This window comes from Trachypithecus francoisi, unplaced genomic scaffold (genome assembly GCF_009764315.1).
Source record: "Trachypithecus francoisi isolate TF-2019V2 unplaced genomic scaffold, Tfra_2.0 Lachesis_group3, whole genome shotgun sequence".
NCBI lineage: Eukaryota > Metazoa > Chordata > Mammalia > Primates > Cercopithecidae > Trachypithecus > Trachypithecus francoisi.
This window is the reverse complement of record NW_022681468.1, coordinates 158,894,221-158,915,267: the sequence shown is the minus strand read 5'-3', so window position 1 is coordinate 158,915,267 and position 21,047 is coordinate 158,894,221. Positions and strand designations below refer to the sequence as shown.

Below are 21,047 nucleotides of genomic sequence, written 5' to 3'. Positions count from 1 at the left end.
GGCGCTATCTCAGTTCACTGCAGCCTTTGCCTCCCGGGCTCAAGCTATTCTCGTGCCTCAGCTTCCTGAGTAGCTGGGATTACAGGCATGCACCACCATGCCTGGCTAATTTTTTTGTATTTTTAGTAGATGGAGTCTTACTAGATTGTCCAGGCTGGTCTTGAACTCCCGGCCTCAAGTGATCCTCCCACCTCAGCCTCCCGAAGCACTGGAATTATAGGTATGAACCACGGAGCCAAGCCCCTATAAGTAGTCATGAGACCTGGTGGCACCTACAGCTTCATGTGCCCTCCAGCCAATGTAGCTCTCCTTCGCCTTCTGCCTGCATCTCAGCTAGTTGGGGGCTCTTTACTTGGTGGGATCATTGAGGCTTCATTTGTGCCTTTGGTTGTTGCTGCACTTCCTCACTGACCTTTATGACTGGACAGCAGGTACTTGTAGGAACCCCAGAGGCCCCCTGGCTTCTAGACATTCCTTCTGCCTTGCTGTATAGCAGCACCCAGCTTCCCCTTGGTAATCAGGGTGGACCACCCCGGACAGTAAAGGGCTTCCCTTTTTGCCTCATGAGATTCTCAAGATGGCCAAGCGTCAGTCTCAACTTCCAATTGAGGGAACATTGGCTGTGTGTGCTGGTGGAGCAGTCCCTCCCTAGGGACTTCAACCTTCAAACAAATACAGCTCCAAGTTGCAGAGGTGGGAGGCAAAAGCTGGGCAAGGGAGCTATTAGATCTTACAACGAGAGGAGCCCCTCCCACACACACCCCTTGATTCCTGGAGCTGTGTATTCAGCCATGGGAAAAACACCATCCACCTCTCGCTGGTTCAGAGACAGCACTGGCCCCACAGATACAGTTAAACAGCAGAACTGTATTGTCTGGAGGCTGGAAGTCAGAGATCAAGGTGCTGGCAGGTTTGGTTTCTAGTGAGGCCTCTCTCCTTGGCCTGCGGGCAGCCACCTTTTTATGGCCTTTCCTTGTGTGTGCGAGCCCCCAGTTCTCTGCATGTCCTAATCTCCTCCTCTTATAAGGACATCCAGTCAAATTGGAGTTGGGCCTACCCTAGAGACCTTATTTTAGCTTAGTTATCTCTTTAAATATTTTATTTCCAAATATAGCCACGTTCTGGAGGCCTGGGGGGTTAGGACTTCAGCATATCAATTTTGGGGGGACACACTCAGCCCGTAACAACCTGTTTGGCCCACTGGAGGCCTAAATACCATGCTAGCCCAGGAAAGCACAGGACATAGCTGGGGTTGCAGAGGGGGACAGTAGAGATGGGAAGACGGTGCAGGCCCCTGAAGGCGTGGGGAAGTACAGTCGCTGAGGGGGTCTGCTAGGTAGAGAATCGGAGAGGGCACTCAAGGCAGCAGGAACAGCACGTTTCAGGGCATGGAGCAGCAAAAGGCATGCACCTTTGGGGTAAGTCAGTGGAGCTGAAAGACAGAGCTTTGCAAGCAGCAGCGCCTGTGGCTGGCAGGGATCCAACCTCCCAGCTGTTGTTTGATGGGCACTGGGTCCTTTTCAGGATTCTAAGTCAGGTCAGAAGGGACAAGGTGAGAAGTCACTATGTTCTGTCAAAGATGCATGGACGGGAGATGGGGGCTGGGATTTGTGTCCTCCACTTGCCACTGGCAACCCATGCTCCTTTGTTGCAGAGTGAGGGCTTCGGAACCTCGGAGATCTGGTCTAAACTTCCTGCTCAGCCATACCAGTTGTGTGAGCTTGGGAACATGACTGAGCTCAGACTCCAGATTATTCAGGTGTAAAGACACAGGTTATTGTGGGGATTAATAAGGTAATGTAAGTGACATATGGCAGAGTAGACACGGTTCGCCTTGACTTCCTTTGGCTTACCTGGAAGTTGTTTTCTCTGTAAAATGAGGTAGGCACATAGATTTTCTAAGGGGTGCAAGAGGACTCGGATGGGCCAGTCCAGTGGGGAATCATAGGCTGGCTGTGGTCTGAGGGGCTGCCCACAGGAGTCCAGGCAGAAGAGGGTCTGGAGTTGGGAGCTGCAGGAGCCCTGAGCCAGCACCATGGGGCATCGTCACCAGCTCATCCCCAGCCTCTCCATGTATGGCCCAAAGCTGGCATTTCTGATTTCCAGGCTCTGCTTCCTGGCACCCAAGGTCTTTGCGGATCCCAGAGAGGCTCACCCTGGGACTCAAAAGAGATGTGCTATGGAGAGGAAGGAGGCAGAGGCAGCCTGGGGGAGGAGGGAAAACCCGGCATGGGGGGTGTGAAGACCTGTTCATTTTTCAAACTGGTTCCAAAGATTTGTTCCGGAATTACTCCGGGGAGGAGCCCCCCTGTCTTTGGGGATGTCTCTGGCATGTTAAGAGTTTCAGGTAGAATTTTGCTTGGGGAAAAATGTTCTGCAATAAACACACACACATAAGCACACACACAGACACACACACACATGCAAAAACAACCAGGGGCAAATTAATATCTAAGCTCTCTTTCTACTGCACATGACAGTGGCCTATCCGCAGCTCCCCCTGGATCCCAGGTAATCCCTATGGACAGGGACCTTATTTTACATTGTACCCTCAGGGCACAGCCTGGTGTGGCAGGCAAGCCCTTGATAACTGTTTACTGTCCAAGCTGAACACCTGAAGGGGTCACACTACAGGCCAGCCTTATAGACATTCGACAAAAATCAAGAATTTTATTTGGTCTTAAATCTGTTGCTGTTCATCCGTGTCACACATATCACATATAAACAAGGCTGCATTGAGATTCTGGAAGGCAAACACACGGCCATATGCCATCTTCTCTGGACACAGTAAATCGGGTTCTGGGGTGCTTGTATATGAGCCCCACACCTTCAGCGCCTCTCAGCACTTTCCTGGGGTCTGCTCTGTCGGATCCAAATGAGGTGACTTTGCCCCAGCCACATTGGATTAGCGCAGGGATGTGCACTTGACCCAAGCCAGGTCAACCAAAGTCCCCTCCTCAGGAGTGTGGAACTGGCCCCAGGAGATCCTAGCTCACTTTATGGATACATAAACTTGGGGGGATTTGGGACAGTCATTTTCCATGGCAGGGTCTGGGCAGCACAGGGCACCTGTCTGCAGACAGGAGCTCCAAGGAGCTCCAAGCCAATGCAGAGAGAGTTTGAGATGATTCTGCCGCACCCTCCCCTGGCCTCTTTGGAGCTCCAGTGGGGCTTCCTTGTCCCAAGTTCCTCTTTCGGTGTAAAGTCAGCTAGAATTGGTGACTTGCAAAAGACCTGAATCATGCACTGACTTTTTTGCAGGCCCTCTCTTGCTCTAGAGAATCAGGCCTAAGCACGCAGACACTGGAAACTGTGAAAATGCTTTATTCCACAGTACGCGCATAGTTTTCGATGAATCATTTACCCAATGAGGCTGAACCTGGAATTGGACTTCTACCTGCCCGTCCTTTCCAGGTTTTAACTATGTCCTAGCTCTCTTGACTTGAGCTGGGACATTCCCTATGCCACTTGGACTCTACAGCTCTGCTCAAAGGCCCTGACGTAATGCCCCCCTGAAAGCCAGGGCAATCCCACCTCCACAATGCTGCCGCCTCCACCATGCTATCTTCCCGAACCTCTGCTCTCAACTTGTCTGTCCCCAGCTTGGGTCCTGAAAAGGTTCTACTGAGCACAGTGCCTGCTCCCAGCCATCTGTCTTGCCCTCAGCCATGTGTCAGCCACACGCTAGCCAGGCCCGGCCTGTCCTGCTCTCACCCTGTTCCCTCCCTAGCTGACTGGAACCCCACTCTCCCCTCCCCACCCGGCCAACATCTGGGGACTGCTGCTTCTGGGACCAGCCCCACTATGTCTGGTCTGACCATCACGTGCTTCTGCGGCAGCCCTTTCCTAGGTGACCCATCTGCTGAGAGCAGAAACTGAGGCGGGCAGGCCTGCACCACCTTCCCCTTGGCCCCTTTCCAGTGCCGAGTGTTCTGCCTGGCACAAAGCCAGGGTTCCGCAAATGCTGGTTGAACCGAAACCCACTGTGGTTGCCGGTTCCTGAGCTGGTCTTTCTTCTCGTTCCCATGCCCAGCTCCCAGCCACGAACTGCAGGCCGAGCCCATGGCCAGGCTCCCTCTCCTGTGGCCCAAAGAGTGTCTTTTGGCTGGGGGTGCTGCTGTCGGGACCCTGCTGTGCCTGCTGCCAGGGCCTCACCAGCCTGCTCTGAGCAGCTGGGCCACACTGACCACCTGCCCTGCCCTGCTTGGCAGTCAGGAAGGACTTCCTGTTTCTGCTTCTGAAATGGACTGCCAGCTCCAGGGGGTGGCAGGGAACACCCCTGCCATCCATCTGAATGGCATCTAGGCTGCCCTGCAGCCCTCCCTCACCCCTTCTTGTGTCTCCTGCTATGGGTGGCCTTCATGAAACATGCACTTAGCAGGCTGAGGCCTAAACTCAGCTATGGGCTTAGGGTCCAGAGGAGGAGCCCTGGGGAGCAGCACCCAGAACCTTTTGGCTTTGAGGAGGGGGATGAGGGGCAGGGGACAGAGGCAGCTGTGAGGTCCTGGGCTTGGGGACCCTAGGGAAGGAGTGAGGCAGCTTTAGGGACCCCATACAAAGGTGCCCAGGCCTCACACGAACCCTCCCCGGCACCCCCCACGACCCCCCACCTCTCCATCCTGGACTGAGCACTGGAAGGGGCCTACTGGGAGGAGAGGCCGCACTGTGGGACATGGGGGAGTAGGGACTGTCAAAGGGGCACAGAGACAAGACATTTCTGGAAGCACCTTCACCAGGACTGGCCGTAAATCATCCCCGGGCGGAGTCCATTCCAGTGGTTCTCACCCGCAGACCCGCCCCTGCCTCCTGCCTTTCCCTGTGCGTGCTCTGAGCCAGCGAGGACGACTAAGAGAGTGTGACAGAGGGGCTTCGGGATGCCGCCTCCGTGGGGAGCTGGTAGGCTGTGGCATCCCTTAGGGGGTAACCCCACTTCCCAGACGGCTGGGCTCCAGGGAGTGGGGGGGCCAGAGGACACCCGCCCCCACCTCTGCACTCGGTGGTCCTAGGGCCCCCGGTCTGCAGGGTCCATTGGGGCAGCAGCTAGAAAAATGTCTGGCTGCAAGGGACAGGGGCCTACCCCAGAGGCTTAGGGCAGCAGCTCGTTTTCTGCCACAGCAAGAGGTTTGGGGCAGGCAGCTGTGCATGTTCAGCTCTGCTATTTGAGGGCCTTCCGGGGGGCCTCCCTCCTGGTGTGGTGCTCTAGACACTGGGCCACCAGCAAGGGGTGAGGAAGGCAAAGGCCTTGCCTGCTGTGGCACTGCTGATGTCAGGGAAGGAATAGACTTTCCCAGCCGGCCTTGGTTAGGGTCTCAGGCCACCCAAGCTGTGAGCAAGGCTGGGGGAGCGAACAGGACTGTCGAAATGGACTTGGACCACGGCCGCTGAACAGCACTCAAGGGTAGGCGGGATATTAGGATACTGGAGGGCTCTCCACAGTGAGAGCTCTTGGCGGCTGCTGCCAAACAGGGCAGGGTCTGGTGGTGGGGCAGGAGGCTCAGGGACCTGGAGACTGGCATGGGGTGGCCTGTCTGGGTTTAAGCTCTGAGGAGTCCCTGGGAAGGTCCCAAGCCCCAGGATCAGGAGTCCCTTCTTAGGCTGAGGGGGTGTCCACACCCGGGTGTGGGAGCCTGCTCAGGTTGGCTGGGCACACAGGTGTGAAGGCAGCCCTTTGATGTGCCTCGATGGTGCAAGGAGAGAGCCAGGTGGTCTTGCAGTCACCAGGCTGGGGCTCCAGCCTGACGTTACAGCCTTGCTGTTGCCCTCCAGTGACCCCTCGCATCTTGGAAGTGAGACAACGTGTGGTAAACACCTGACACCTGGGTAGCCCTCAGAGGAGGTCACAGGGTCAGCTGGGGATGTGGAGGGGTGAGACAGAAGAGAAACTGGGATGGGGCTGACTTCCAGGAAGCCGGGACATCATGGGGCCCCAGCTCAGCCTGGCCCAGCTGTCAGAGGGGCTGCTGGTTCAGAGCCTGGAGTCTTCTCCAGTTGAGATGCCAGTGCCAGGCGGCTGGTGATAAACGTGGCCCCTGTCCCAGAGCAGTGCACGCTGCCTTAGGCATTGGCTGTGTCCTAATCTTACTAGAACACTCCTGGGCCAGCCTCTCCCTCCACCCAGCACCTCTGGGGAACACTGGGGCTTCCTAATGAGTTAATCGGCTCAGAAGGAGCCCAGGGAGTCCAGAGGCAGGCACAGCGCAGCACCCCCCACGCCCCGCCCCAGCCCCTCCACTGATGACACTGTTGACACCGCGGAGAGAGAGGCCTGCTCAGTGGGTCGTTGTGCTGAGAAACGAAACATTGCCTAACCCCAGGGAGAAACCACAAAAAGACAAAAACACGCACTGTAGCTGCAGCTGGGCCTGAGGGCTCAGCCCGGATCCTGCTGTCTGCAAGGCGGGTGCAGCTGTTGTGTTGTTTGTGTTAAAGGCAAGAAAGAGAAGGTTTGCAGAGTGGGATCGTGTTCAAATCCCCAAAAGATACCCCTCTGCCAGAGGACGAGTGGTATTTGTTTAGGGACAGTGGGGCCTGGTTTCTTTGTCATTGAGTGGGTTAATTCCACTCTCTGAGCAGCCCTGACCGAGCTTCACACCTGCGCTGGGGTCCCCACTTGTTCAGAGCTGGGGCTGGAGAAGCAGCGAGTCCCTGTCCCCTTGCACACTCCCCCACACCCTGCCCCCTCCCCCTCCAGTCGTGGGACACTGCTCTATTGCCGAAGGGATCTCAGGGTGCACTGAGACCTGCTCCGAGCAGCCCCCACAGGCATCAGGGCAGAACTGGGCGATGAGGTAAACACAGCGACCTGCCAAGGCAGATGGCAGGGCAGAGGCAAAGGTGGCTCCAGAAATCAGGAGGGCTGGAAAGGAACTGCTCTCATCCCTCAGAGGTGCATGTCATGAGTTTGCAGCTCAGGTTGGAGTCCACCATTCCTTATCCTGTATGCACAGGTCCCCCACGGGCATCTAGGGCCGCGGCTACTGACCGGAGGCCTGCTCTGGCTCCCCTCCTTCCAGAAGGTGCTCTGGTCAGGCCTACCCACTCCCACCCCCAGCCCAGGCTCAGATCTGCCTGTTCTCCTCAGAAGGCAAAGTTCTGGGGACTTGGGGCCACTCATGGGTTGGGGGCTGGGTTGGGGGCTAGAGGCATGCTTAGGGCCCAGCCTCCATGGCAGGGCCGGAAGTGAACCCCAGCTGTCACTGGGGCAGGAGCCAGGTGCCTCCCAACTAAACCCCAGCCCCAAGGGCTCCTCCTGTCCCCTGCTGCCCTCTCAGGGGCTGCCAGACCAGCTGCCCCACTCCCACGCTGCCGCCTGCCTGCACATCTCCTTTCTAGGCCCCACCCAAACCCCTGAGTCTTGGAGCCCACCGCCATGCAGAAGCTGCACTGCAAACAAATACACACACACGCAAACACACACACACAAATACACATGCACAAATATACACTCACGTACAAATACACACACACGCACAAATACACACATGCACACACACATGTATGCACACAAGCACACACACATGCAGGCACACACACATGCACACGTGCACACACCCACACCAGGAGCTCCCTCCCTGGAGCCTCCCCTTCACATGGTCTCGTCCTGCTTGTGCCAGCAAAGTCCTTTAAGGCCACACCTTAGTGGTATGTTCTGTGTCCCTGAGGGTGGTGGCCCTGTGGTTCCTGGCTCCAGTCTGGTCTGACTGACCCCCCTGCCCCTGCTCTGCTCCCTTCAACACTTGGCACCTTAAGGCTGAAGGCCCCTGTGGAGACAGCAGCAGCCCATCCACCCAGATAAGGGTAGCGTTTGAGTCTGGCTGCTGTACCTATGACCTTAATCTTAACACATGCCGCCAGTCGCAGACCCAGGGAACAATGCCAGTGCAGCAGGAGAATGTCACCAAATGCCTGCTTCATGACAGAGGAGGTCCTGAGGAGCTGAGTTAGGTCCTGGAAAAGTTTTGTCCCGCCACCAGGGACAAAATGGCATTGCTTTATGTATCACTAATCCTTGGAGAGGCTCCTTAAAGATGGAAGAGACGAGGGGATCTACACACAGCCTGGGATGCCCAGGCCTCACTGGGACGCACCATGGTAGGAATGAGGGTGAGATGCCAGTGCTGGCCTCTTGCCTCTCTCCAAGATCAACGAAGCTGGGCACTGTCCTCATGAAAGGGGTGAGGACAGACTTTATTGAGTAAGAATGACTGCAATCGGGAAGAGGGGCCAGGGTGAACTGAGCTCAACTTCCCTGAAACAGAAGGCAGGGGGTAAAGGCTGTGTGTTCTCAGAAGACACTGGGGGTGTTAAGGAGGGTTGGTCCATGAGACTCAGTCACCCGGGTGTGATAGTGACTGGCCACCTGGGTGTGATAACTGGGCTCATCTGGAGGAGAAGCAAATTCCTTGTGTCTTTAGTGTCTTTTTTTTTTTTTTTTTTTTTTTGAGACAGGGTCTCACTTTGTGGCCAGGCTGGAGTGCAGTGGCGTGATCTCGGCTCACTGCAACCTCCACCTCCCAGGTTCAAGCAATTCTCCTGCCTTAGCCTGCCAAGTAGCTGAGATTACAGGCACCTGCCACCACGCCCAGCTAATTTTTAATTTTTTTGTTTTTGTTTTTCGTATAGACGGGGTTGCACCATGTTGGCCAGGATGGTCTCAATCTCTTGACCTCATGATCCGCCTGCCTCGGCCTCCCAAAGTGCTGGGATTATAGGCGTGAGCCACCGCGCCCGGACTTGAGTGTCTTTATGACAATGGTACAGGTTAGAGCAAGAAGCCCACCCAAGTCAGCCCTGTGGCCTCCCACAGGGACTGGGAGCGAAGCCAGAGTGAGGGCCTCTGGAAGTTTGCATTGCAGAGGCAGCTCCCAGGTCCTTGTGGAGACAGTTCTGGGTGGTGGCAGATTCTCAAGGGGCAGCGGAAGGGTTCACAGCTGCCAGCTTTCCAAAGTGACTGCTCAGTGAGAGGGTCCGGGGCCTATCCGCCCATCTCCAGGTTGTGGCTGTGACAAACAGTAAATTCTCCTGGCAGCACTGCACTCTGTCAGGCAGGCCCCTAAGGGTGACTGGGGGCATCATCCTAGGGACACAGCTGTTAACAACTATGCTGGTATTTTTATAAGTCTCTTAGTGATGGTTGGGGGGTGCAGGGGGACAACGTCATTTGCCCTGAGTCGGCAGTTTTTATAGACCAAAGGTGATGCTGAATGGAGAAGAGGGCTCAATAGACGCTGACTGGTTTGGTCAAGGAGAGACTCTGCCAGCTCCTGCTGCTGCTCTATCTGTAGACTCCTTCCCTCCAGGGGACATCACCCCGGCTCTGCTGGTCACCTTCTAGGCACAGCTGTGCCTAACAATGCCTAATCAGGCATTGTTAACATGCACAGGAGCCCATGGTGGTCAAGGGAGAGCTAAGAGAGCGTATCCTGGGCACATGCATTGGATGGGCCCCCGAAGAATGCAGTCTGGGTCCTGATGCTGGGTCATGGTTTCTCAAGAAGTCCGGAACCCTTTCACCGTTTTCCTGAAGCCCTGCCCTCTCCTTCAGCTCTGCAGGGCACACAGACCCATGTTTCTACACCATGTGAGAAGTTATATTGCCTTGGGGCCACCGTGCTGTGAGGAATCCCAAGCTGACCACATAGAAAGGTGATGTGGAGGACCACCAAGGCACTGAGCAGGCGAGGAAGCCTTTGGGGACCTTCCAACCCAGCCTGGTAGCCAAGTGAGCACAGCAAAAAATGTGACTCCAGTCAATGCCATGTGACAATAGTAGCCAAGATAATCATGAGAAGTAATAGATCACTGTTTGGGGAGGTGCAGCAATATGTCCTCTGAACCCCAGCAAATGTCATCTTCCAGAGAATGCTGTCATTAATGAGGATGATGTGGCAGCTTTCAGGACCACATTGTGATCTTGTTTTCTGGATATTATCATCAGAAATAAGCTGTGAGGGAGAACAGTAAGCTGGGGAAAGAGAAGGAAAGTGAGCAGGGGAATGGAAGTAGTGTTCCCCAGAAGCTAGGACCCCGAGCTCCTAGGGAAAAAGATTGGAATGACAGCAGCTCACTCCATGTAGAAGCCAAGAGAATCCTGGAGTCCACAGGAAACTGAAAAGGTGTAAACATGGAGCCCTCAGGCCCAGAGTGGCTCAGGGAAGCTGTCCTAGAAGATCCTGAAGCACTGTGTGTTCTTCCCCACTGACCAGGACCCCCAGGAAGGCGGGAGTCTGTGCTTCAAGAAGGGTAAAGGTGAGCTAAGAGAAAGTGATTCCAACTGGGGTGAGAGAGGAGGGCTTTGGATGCACGTCCAGGAGGAATAGGAAAGAGGAAAGGCCCAGGATATGGTGGCCTCTGGAAGAGCCAGGGGAGCACTGGTTTAATGCCCAGATCTGGAAACATCTATTTGGCAAACAACTCTATAACCAGTTAATTTCTAGCCAGGAAAACAGAAACCATCCCAGGCATTTTAAGCAGAAGGTATTTAGTGCTGGAATCGATGACAAAGATGCTGTAAAAGCTGGAGGAGCAAATGGGCCAAGAGGGTGTTACACAGAGATCTGAGTCTGCTCCTGCTCTACGCCTAGTTCAGGCTGATGTTTAGTGTAGGGGCCAAAGGTGACCTCAGAAAGCACCCAGCAGGCAGAGTTTGAGGCATCGCCGTGGGCAGAGCTGGTGCTGAGGCTCAGGCCATGGGGCTGTGGAAGGGATGCAGGAGAGAAAGTTCTAGACCAAGGCTTGATATTTCACTCTCTGGAGCCACCCAGGCTGAGGCTTGGGCATGCATCCCTGGTGCTGATCTGCTCTGTGGATATGAAGGTGCCTACTGTGTGCTGGCTGTGGCATCTGTTGTTCTGGGAGGTGATGGTGTCTCCTCTGGAGCCCCTTGCCCTGCCTTCTGCCCAGTGGCTCTGCCTCTGCCACGTGTAGGCCTTCAGCTCCCAACAGGGGTGGAGGACCACAGCTGCCCACCTCTGCCGCCCCAGCCCCAGCCCAGAGTCTGGCAGGGAGTGATGAATGCTGGCAGGCTGGCCCTTGTTTGTAAAGGTGGATCAGGAGGCCCAAGTGGAATCTGGGCCAGCTTGGGACAAAGGGACATGATGGACACCTCAGGGGATCCTAGGCCACCGGAAAGGCTCTGGATGGCCTAAGGTTTCAGTCCCAGCTCCTGCGTTTTTGGCTTTGGCTTGAAAATCCTCAATTGCAAAAGGGAGCTAATGAAAACACCAAACCCAGGTTGGAGGACAAAATGGCATATGGCCCTGGTGGGGACTTCACCGGGGGGAGGCGTGGCCCAAAAGGCTTGGGTTGCGTCAATGATTCCCATGCTGTTTGCAGGAGCCTGGCATGAGCAGAAGTTCTGAACCCACTGGGCTGTGCAGTAGAGGAGCAGGTGGGCTTTCCACACACAGCCTGGCCAGCATGGAGCAGGGGCAAAGGGAGACTCATGCTCTTCATTCCGGGGACTGCAGACAGTTTGGCAGAGGCCAGGCAGGCCCAGATGGGAGGAGATCTGGCTGCCAGGCTGAGGAGTTTGGACTTGGACATTTAAAAGCCCTTCAGGAAGCCTCTGCAGAAGACTGGCCTGTCATTGGCAATTAAAAGAAAAAAAATCGACCACAGTGCAAGGCAAGGAGTGGCCTTTGGTAGAGGCCGGGCAGGATCCAGGTGGGCGTGGCTGGGCTCAGGCATGGGCAGGCCCAGATCCTGTGCGTCCTGCTCTCGGTGCCTCCCACCTCTTTCCCCTTGACACCCGCCTCACCCTGGTCGTTTCCAAAGAAGCCCCAAGACCCCCACCGTGGCCCTGCCCTGACAGGTGGAGGAGCTCTGAGCCTCCTGTGGGAGAGAGAGCTTAGCTTGGGCCAAGGAACCTGCACCTGTGGAGGGTAGTGGGCAAGCCACTCTGCCCTAAGCGGGGAGGCTATTTTGGGTTCAGAACCAGGCTGGATGAATTCTGTCCTTCTGCCGGCAGCCCTGGGAGCTCCATCTGCTCCAGGGAACAGGTTGAGAGCTTCATCAGATGGTCCTTAAAACCCAGGCCCTCTGCGGAGGCCTGCCTGGGCCTGAGCCACTTCTGACCACGTCCTCCTGAGGAGAGAGGCCATTTCTTTTACTGTCTCCTGTCTCTGAAGAGAAGGAGGAAGTAAAAGTTGAAAAACAACAGGAATGAAGTCAGTGGCAAAACCAGCCGGTGCCACTGATGACCAGGCCTGAGGTTAAAAGATTAACCCCACTCTAACCACAAGTGGTCTCCATCTATCATGACCCTTTCAAGTGGAACCCCTTAGAGTTGTAAGCCCTTAAAAGGGCCAGGAACGCTGCCTTCGTGGGGAGCTCGGTTCTTGAGATGCGAGTCTGCTGCAGCTCCCGGCCAAATAAAGCCAAATCCTTCCTTCACCGGGTGTCTGAGGGCTGTTTTCTGCGGCTTGTCCTGCTACACTCCAGCTGGAATTGGAGAGAAATTCCAATTCTGGCATGGCCCAGACCCTCTCCGACCTGGACCGCGCCACCCAGACAGCGTCTCCCACCTCCTGCGCAGCGGCCAATACCAGGCCAACAGCTTCACCTTCGTTACCCTGCTTCATCATCACAAGACCCTGGGGGCAGTAGGTGCGACTTTAATCTCATCTTATAAATCTGGAAACTTCCATTTACAGAAGTGACAGGACCCTCTCAGAGGATGTGGCCAGCAGGCAGTGGAACAGGGATTTTGACATGAGCTGTGACGCCCAGACGCCGTGCAGTTGACCAGGCTGCCATCCGGAGCCTCCCTGGGGCCAGGAACTGCCTCTTAAGCCAGACGGGATTCAGATATGCACCAATGCACACATTGGAGGAGAGGTGAGCGAAGAGGGACCCCATGACCCTGAAGTCTGCAGTCTCAAAGGGAAAGAGGACCCTCCACCCACGTGTGGATTGGCGGGCCTGAGTGGGGCACCCTTCTCTGTTACAAGTGCTTCTCTGCCCCCACAATCATGGGCTGCACTTTTGTCCTTTGGGCAGCTTCAAAGGCTCTGCAACTCTCCCTAAAGACGCTAATTTCACCCCCAGGGCCATCCAGGCTGAGGGAGCCTCTCCCATGTAGGCGGTGTCCCTCACCCAGGCATCTTCCTCCTCCTGCACAGAGCCCTGTTCTCAGGGTTGCTCAGGCACGCAGGTGACCTGGATGTTCTCTACTGGATGTGACCCACTGTGTGTCTTAAGTGTCCGGGGCACGGTCAAGAAAACAGCATGAGCCGGGCGCAGTGGCTCATGCCTGTAATCCTAGCACTTTGGGAGGCCGAGGCGGGTGGATCACGAGGTCAGGAGATTGAGACATCCTGGCCAACATGGTGAAACCCCGTCTCTACTAAAAAAAAAAAAAATACAAAAAATTAGCTGGGCGTGGTGGTGTGCGCCTATAGTCCCAGCTACTCGGGAGGCTGAGGCTGGAGAATGGCCTGAACCCGGGAGGTGGAGCTGGCAGTGAGCCCAGATTGTGCCACTGCACTCCAGCCTGGGCGACAGAGCAAGACTCTGTCTCAAAAGAAAATAGAAAAAAGAAAAAAAATAGCATGGCTTAGCCTCCTAAACCTTTCGGACAAATAAACTTCACACCAACACTTAGAAGGGCAACAGCTGATGTTGAGGAAACATGACTCTATTTGTTCTCATAATCTTTATTCACAATTTCAATAAAATCTCCTTTGAAAACAAGCAACAGAATTGTGTCCTGGGTACACGGCACAGTCAAGGGTTGCGAGAACCTGGAGTCCTCCACTTGCAGGGCAGCTGTTAAGGCCTTGGGACCCGCCCTCGTTCACCCCTGCTGGGTGTCCCTTGGTTCCTGGTGTCTGTGAGGCTCCAGCAGACCCTAACCCAGCCTTGAGCATGTGAGGCCCTTTCTGAGTGCCCTCATGGGCCAGAGGCAAAAGGACTGCTCCGTTGTTCAGGCAGGGCTCCAGTCAGGGGCCCCACAGGAAGCAGGTGGGCACATGTGGGAGGGGCACCCCTCCTCCCCAGGCACCCCCCATATCAAGGGGCATTTCCTGAGCTCCCAGAACAGCTGGAGAAGGGGATGATGCATCTGTTGGGGAAGGTGGAGGAGCCCGTCCACCGTCGGCCTCATTACCCACACTTCTCAGAGACCACAAGGCCTAAGGGTAGCGACTGGCTGGTTACAGATGCAGGGAGAACAGACTCACGCCTCTGCCCGCTGGCCAGTTCACAGCGCTACAGGCTCCTTCCCTGCTCTTGGTGGGTTCTCAAAGGAAAAAGTGGAAGCATTTTTATTATCCTGCTATTTGGCTCTGGAATTCCCATTTGGAAGGAGCAATGGCGGGATAAGCGCCCATGATGGAAGGCGGGTCCCAGGCACCTGGTTGGAACCGACTGCTCTGCTGCCCTGAGCTGCTCACAGAGTAGAATGGAGAGGATCGCGCACAGTGCAGGATTAAGGTGGACACCTGCGTGTCTGAGTGTGTGCGGCCAGCCCATCCATAGCATCTGCTCCACTTGGGGACAGCACATGAGAGTCTGTGTGGAGAGGGGCAGTGGCTCATGCCTGGACACTTATAGGGCAGCAGAGGGGCTGGAGGAACGTAAGCCTCAGAGTCGCGGTCTCCAGGCCATGCTCCGGGTGCCTGTCGGCTCTTGGGTGCTTGGCCCAGGCTCTGCTGCTGTGCAGGCTGAGTCCCACTCAGAGTCCTGCCCTTCAGTCTCCAGGGCAGGGGCCATTTCTGATTGGATCGCAGAGTGGCCACATGGGCTGTGGGAGCTCCGCCAGGCTATTGTGTGCAACGCTGCACTACTCCAGCCTGTCTCGGAGACCCTCCGGCATCTGCCCAGTTGCTGCCTAAGTGACCCCATCTCCTAGGCCTGGAACAGTGCCTGCCCCGCTCCCGTGTCAGACACAAACCCCACCCTGCTCCGGGTGCCCTGTCCTCTGACATGCATGGTGACACTCTCCAGCACCCCTTCCTTTGCCAGGTTCCCCTAACCTGGGGCTGGCCTCCAGTCCCTGAGTCTAGGGACCAGGCCTGCTAGACTCGTCACCCCTCAGCTGGCTCCCACCATGACCATGGCACGAGTGATTTTTATTTTATTTTTGGGACTTGCCAAAAAACCACCACATCAGTGTGTGGTGAGCCTGGAGGACGAGCCATCTGCGGGTAGAACCCAATAGACATGAATCATCCATTCATAGAATGACCAGATGGTCCGGGCTCCACTGGATAAAGGTGTGTTGTTGTCCACCCAATGGGAGTACAAATTGCTTCTGGTCCCCTTCTTATGGGAATGGAAAGGACGACAGTCCCAGATGGATGGGCACATGCCACGCTCCTGAGCTGCATTCTTCTGCTCTACCCTAGACACTGCCTCCGATGCCTCAGCTGCAATGTGCAGTACTTGCTTCAGTTTTGATGGTCCCCTGTCACTGACACCATGTATCTGGTTTTTGTAGAAACTAGGCTTGTAAATTAAATGGGAATATGACAGGAACCACCAGCCCTGAACTACTGCATTTGTGTAGGGTGGCACTAATCTCTGCCGCTTCCCCCCTGCCAGGTGATACCATTTTTGATTTGCAATCCTGGCCGGGGAGGGGAGACCCAGAGGCTTCCACTTGGTCCTCCTGTTCTGATGGCTCTTCCCCCACGGGTAGAGGAATCCGTGTGGGTTCTACTGACTGCTGGGAATCTCCATCCTAAGCATATGTGCAGGTGGTGGAGAGGTGATCCCGACCACAGTGAGCCAGACCCGAGACCTGGTCCCTCATGCTCCTCCCCACCAGGGGTCTGTGGAGATACTGGGACCTCCACTCATCAATGTCAACTCAGATCCTGCGCCCAGCAGTCCCACAAATTTCTGGATGTCTCCCTTTCCCCTGTGCATGGAGATGCAAGTCCATGGCTGAGAAGCCCCTTGGGGAAGGCCTGGAGGAGTCATTACTGCCCACACTTGCCATGGGTTTGCAGCTCAGTCTTCACAGATCTGGTATCTCCTTCAGTCTGGGTTCTGGGTCTGAGGACTGGCTTGGGGCCAGAAACCAGCCACGGGATTATGATTTGGGGGTGGGAGGCGGCTGCCCTCAGCCTCCTGGCCATCCATCCTGGGTACTGTTTATCACACAATTAAGCCATGCTCTTGGTAACCGCCTACCCAGCTTGCCTCTGTGGACTCTGGGTTTGAGGAACCCCCTCTGCGGCTCTCTGCACAATAGGCCCCAGCTGCTACTCAGAGTGGCCACCTGCTGAGATAATTGCATCCACCTTGCTTCTGAAGGTTAAACAGCACCATCTGTTCCCTACCCCATCGAGATCTTGTCATCATCCCTGTTGCTATTAAGATCCCTCTAGAAACCTCTACTGTCAGCTCTGACTCTCAGAGGACAGCACCACTGAGCTTCTCAACCATGAGCCACCCTCTCCCCAGTGCTCTTTGTCACATTGGTGTAGGGGGGTGTCCATCAGCCCTCCTGGGTTTTCCAGCCTTACTCAGAGCCTTTGGTCCTGAGCTAACCCCTCCTGGGCATTCCAAGAATCATTCTAGCTCACGGTAGCACCATCTCCTGGGATCCTGGCTGGCAGTGAAATTCTGCCTCCGGGCGGGTGTGCCCATACTGACAGGCTCTCCCTCATCCTGTGCTCTGGCATCCTCAGGCCCAGGCCCAGGCACACTCTACTGGTCTTCCTGGTCCAGCCTGGGCCTGCAGCTTCTTTGGCATAAAAGCCTTCCCTGCCCATGACCCAGTTTGGATGAAACTTGAGGACATTACGTTGAGTGAGATAAGCCAGTAGCCAAAGGACAAATCTTGTATGAATCTACTTATATAAGGAGCTGAGAGTAGCCAAATCCACAGAGACAGAGAGTAGAATGGTGGCTGGCAGAGCTGGGCGGGGAGGGGGCGATGAGGACTTGCCGATGAATGGGGAAGAGTTTCCGTTTGCGAAGATGAAAACGTTCTGGAGATGGATGTGGTGACAGGTGTCAATGTACTGACTGCCACGGAGCTCTACATCCAGAAATAAGAACTTTTATGTTACATGTATTTCACTCCAAATTCTTTTAAAAAGCAAAACCAGGCCTCTACTCCCTTAGCAGGCCCAGCCCTCTCCAGTTGGGCTGCAGTGGCGTTTGACCCTTCCCATCAGTCTGGCTGCCTGGAGGAATGGTGGAGGTGGGTCTGAAGGAAGCACTGTCTTGTCAGACACCACCAGCCTGGGGCCATCGTGCAGTCTGCAAGCTGGCTGGGGAAGGGACACTATTGCCTAAGGGGGAACGGTCACTTCCGCAGGCCCCGCATGTACATAGGAATCTGAAGCTCTAGGTCCTCACTTGTACCTCCCCAGACTCTCCATCCGAGGTCTCGGGATCCCTTCCCTACTGAGGTCCTGACCTAGCTTGGGACACCGCTGGAGGCTGAGAGCTCCCCCACGCCTAGCAGTCACTTCTGAGCCTCGGCGTGATCCACCTCTAGCTTCCATCCCCCAGATCCCCCAAATGCCGGAGATTAGTGTCTCTGAATGCTCCAGGGAGGCCATCTGACTTTCCCATTTTGATTTCATTGGTTGTCATTCTCCGTCATCTTCCGAGTGGTGCTCAGAGCAGCCCCGTCCTCCGGTTCCAGGTCCCTCGCCCACCAGGATGTTGCGTCAGCTGGTGGGACCCCTTCCCCTGGGTAAAGTCCCCCTGGTTCACCGCCCATGCTCCATACAGTGAGGAGGTCGGGATGGGGAGCAGAGAGAGACAGGCTCATGATGCCCTCACACCCTGAAGGGGCTGGGCCTCTGCACCAACAACATTGGTGGTCATTGTCCCACTAGTGGCAGCATTGTCTCAGGAGGGACTTTCCCTGAGGCAAAGGACAATTACTGGGGAGGGACAGGCTGTGAACCAGTCTCTGCCCGGGGGGTGGGGTGGGCACGAGGGCTCTGAGGAAGGCATGGGGTGGAGCGCCTGGTGTCCACTCCCACCCTCCATTCGGCAGCCCTGGCTGTCTCCCCTCTCCTCTGCACTGTGGCTGCCTCGAGCTGCCTGGGGCTAAGGCTTGTCCCAAACCTCCAGTCCAGCAATGGTGCCCCGTCCCTGGCATGGTCCCCACTCCACCCTGCCCCAGCAGGAGGCGGGTGTGCCCTGGATGGGAGGAAGTCCTCACAGACCTCACAGGCAGGGAAGGCTCCCATGCGTGCCACCCTTTTGGCCATGCCCTGGGGTTCCGCTCTCGGGATTCTTAATGAGTTTATCCTTGAATGTGTGTTTGTAAGTGAAGTCAATGGGACAATGGAGTGTCCCCCAAGACTCCTTTTCCTGCTTCCTTCCCACCCCATTAGGCGTTCTGGGCTGCCCCCTGCCCTGCCGCAGGCCCAGGATGTCCAGCACAGGCACTCCACGGATGAGACAGAGCCCTGGGCACCTGGGAGGTCTGCACAGGCCCCACAGGGATCCCTGAGCCCAGGGCTGATTTTAAATAGCAGAAAAAACACCCCTCCTGCTTTCTGAACAAGGGCCCACACTTTCATTTGCTACCTGCCCTGCTCTCAGAGTGTCTTCTCAGTAGACAAACCAGGAGGGCCTGTAAGCTGCTGACTGTGGTCCACACAGCCCACACACTGGTCCCCAAATCTCACCACCTTCTCCTATCTTCCCTTCATCAAGAAGGGGCTCAGCCCCTTTCTCCCTGCCCAAACCTAAAACCACACTCCAGGGCCCAGCCCTATTAACTTGGGGAGGGTGGGAGTGTTAAACTTGAGCTCACCAGAGATTTCTGTGATTTTCCAAGATTGCATATATGACCGATTTAGGAAAACTTGCAGGGAACACAAGCCACATCCTGCCCGCAGGCCCGGTTTCCGTAGCGCCTATGGTGACCAGGTTGGCACCAACACCCCTGTACCACTGCCCTGTCCTGGCCCAGACATGCTGTCATGGCCTTGAGTGCCAGGCTAAATGAGGTCTGTCACCTGTTCCCTGCTCATGGAGCTGAGTGTGTTTGAAGTTCATTTACTGTGTATTTTCCCCTGTGGTGTGACAAATGAGCCCTACCCCCAGACAACAGTGCCAGAAATCCAAACAGGGTTGGGCTGTATCCCATCTGCCTGGGGCTCAGGGAGTCCCTCTGCTGTCCTCAACACCCACTCCTCATGTCCCACCCCCTAGCACATGGAACCGGAGCTGGGAGCTCGCAGGCCCCTGGGGACCCATCTGCGCTGTTTGTTTGGGTGAGAGCTCTGTATTGACAGCAGCTCTTCCGGCAGCCCTTGGCAGAGAGAAGGCCGTGCCAAGTGGGTATCAAGCAACGGTTGGGCACACGCTCCAGATGACATGCGGGGGTGGGGGCACAGCCTTCCCCTACCCTGGGGGAGCCACCTCCCGATAATCCCTCCCATGGCTCCCCGGGGAGGGACCGGAGAACACAGGATGATTGTCACAGATCATGTGCTGGGAGGAGAGCCGCGCAGACCTGAGGCCGGGAACGGGGCAATGAAAACAGCTCTTTGTCCAGGGCCTCCTCTGCCGCACACTGGGCTTGTGTTTCTTGCTTTATGACAATTGGGTGAAACATTAGACTGGGCATCAATTATTCAGATTTCACTGTGAGGTCAGAACACAGCAGCTCCGTCCTGTCCCCACCCAGAGAGAATGAGAATGCCAGGGGAGTCAGTTCCAGGCTGTGGGAATTTAGAAGACTCCAGGGTGGGGCGCCTGAGCCCCCTGCCCCCACACTTACGCCCTCAAGTTTCAGCTGCCCAACCCCCACCAGGTCTAACCCTCCTCCACCCGCACTGACCAAACTGCTTTCCAGGTATTTAGGTGGTGTTGAACACCAGAAGGCATTTCTCCATTTTCAGGCAGAAAGTGCAATTGAAGGAATCCTCTGGTACTCAGCGACCTTCCACCCAAACCCGAAACACACACAGACACACACACACACGTACGTGTGTGTGTGCATGTGCAAAAGGCACTGACACTTCTCTGGCTCTGTTTGCTTAGGACCCTGAGCCTGATCCCTTGCCTGGCCAGCTGCCCCTCATGTGCTGTCCTGGAGCTCCTTCCAAAGCGTCATTCACACACTGCTGTGGTCCTGGTTGCCACCCACCTTTCTCCTTTCTAATGTAAGTGTTTCGAGCCACACGTTTCCCTCCAAGCACTGTTTAACTGTATCCAGAGATTTTGACAGGTTGTATTTTCACTACCATTCAATTCGAAAGACTTTGTAATTCTTCTTGTTATTTCTGCTTTGACCTGTGAAATTTTCAGAAGTATTCTGTTTGACTTCCAAATATTTGGCGGATATCCAGACATCTTTATGTGATTTATTTCTACTTTGATTCCATGGCGGTCAGAGGATATTCTTGGTATAATTTCCAGCCATTTAAAATGTATTGAGACTTGTTTTATGAGCCAGCATGGAAATAATGTGTCATCTGCAGTGGGAGATGAAATATTGTGTAAATGTCAATTCGGTCAAGCTGGTTGATGGTGTTGTTCAATTCTTCTGGATCCTTGCTGATTTTCTGTCTGTTGGGTGTTGAAATCTCCCACTGTAATAGTGGAGTTGTCTGTTTCTCCTTTCAGTTCTATCTGGTTTTGCCTCATATATTTTGAAGCTCTCTTGTTATGTGCATGCACGTTTAACATGGTTAAACATAACCACCATAACAAAATCCCATAGCCTGCGTGGCTTAAATAACAGAAAAGTATTCTCACAATTCCGGAGGCTGGAAGTCCAAGATCAGGGTGGCAGCATGGTCAGGTCCTGGTGAGGGCTCTCTTCCTGGCTTGCAGACAGCTGCCTTCTCACTGTGTGCTGAAGTGGCCTCTCCTCAGTGCATGCATGCATGCACAGCCCAAGGAGACTCCCTCTCTCTTCTTTTTTTTTTGAGATGGTGTCTCACTTCGTCGCCCAGGCTGGAGTGCAATGGCATGATCTCGGCTCACTGCAACCTCCGTCTTCCAGGATCAAGCAATTCTCCTGCCTCAGTCTCCCAAGTAGTTGAGACTGCAGGTGTGCACCACCATGCCCAGCTAATTTTTTTATTTTTAGTAGAGATGGGGTTTCACCATGTTGG

At 55.2% G+C, this 21,047-nt stretch overlaps 1 long non-coding RNA gene across 1 annotated transcript; it reads left to right on the top strand.

The window, feature by feature from the left end:
• Positions 1-4,824: 4,824 nt before the first annotated feature.
• LOC117070946 lies at positions 4,825-20,454 on the top strand. Its single transcript, XR_004432106.1, has 4 exons — positions 4,825-4,896; positions 11,335-12,837; positions 17,077-17,155; positions 19,969-20,454. It is a non-coding gene; the product is annotated as an uncharacterized LOC117070946 (long non-coding RNA).
• The last annotated feature ends 593 nt before the right edge of the window (positions 20,455-21,047 follow it).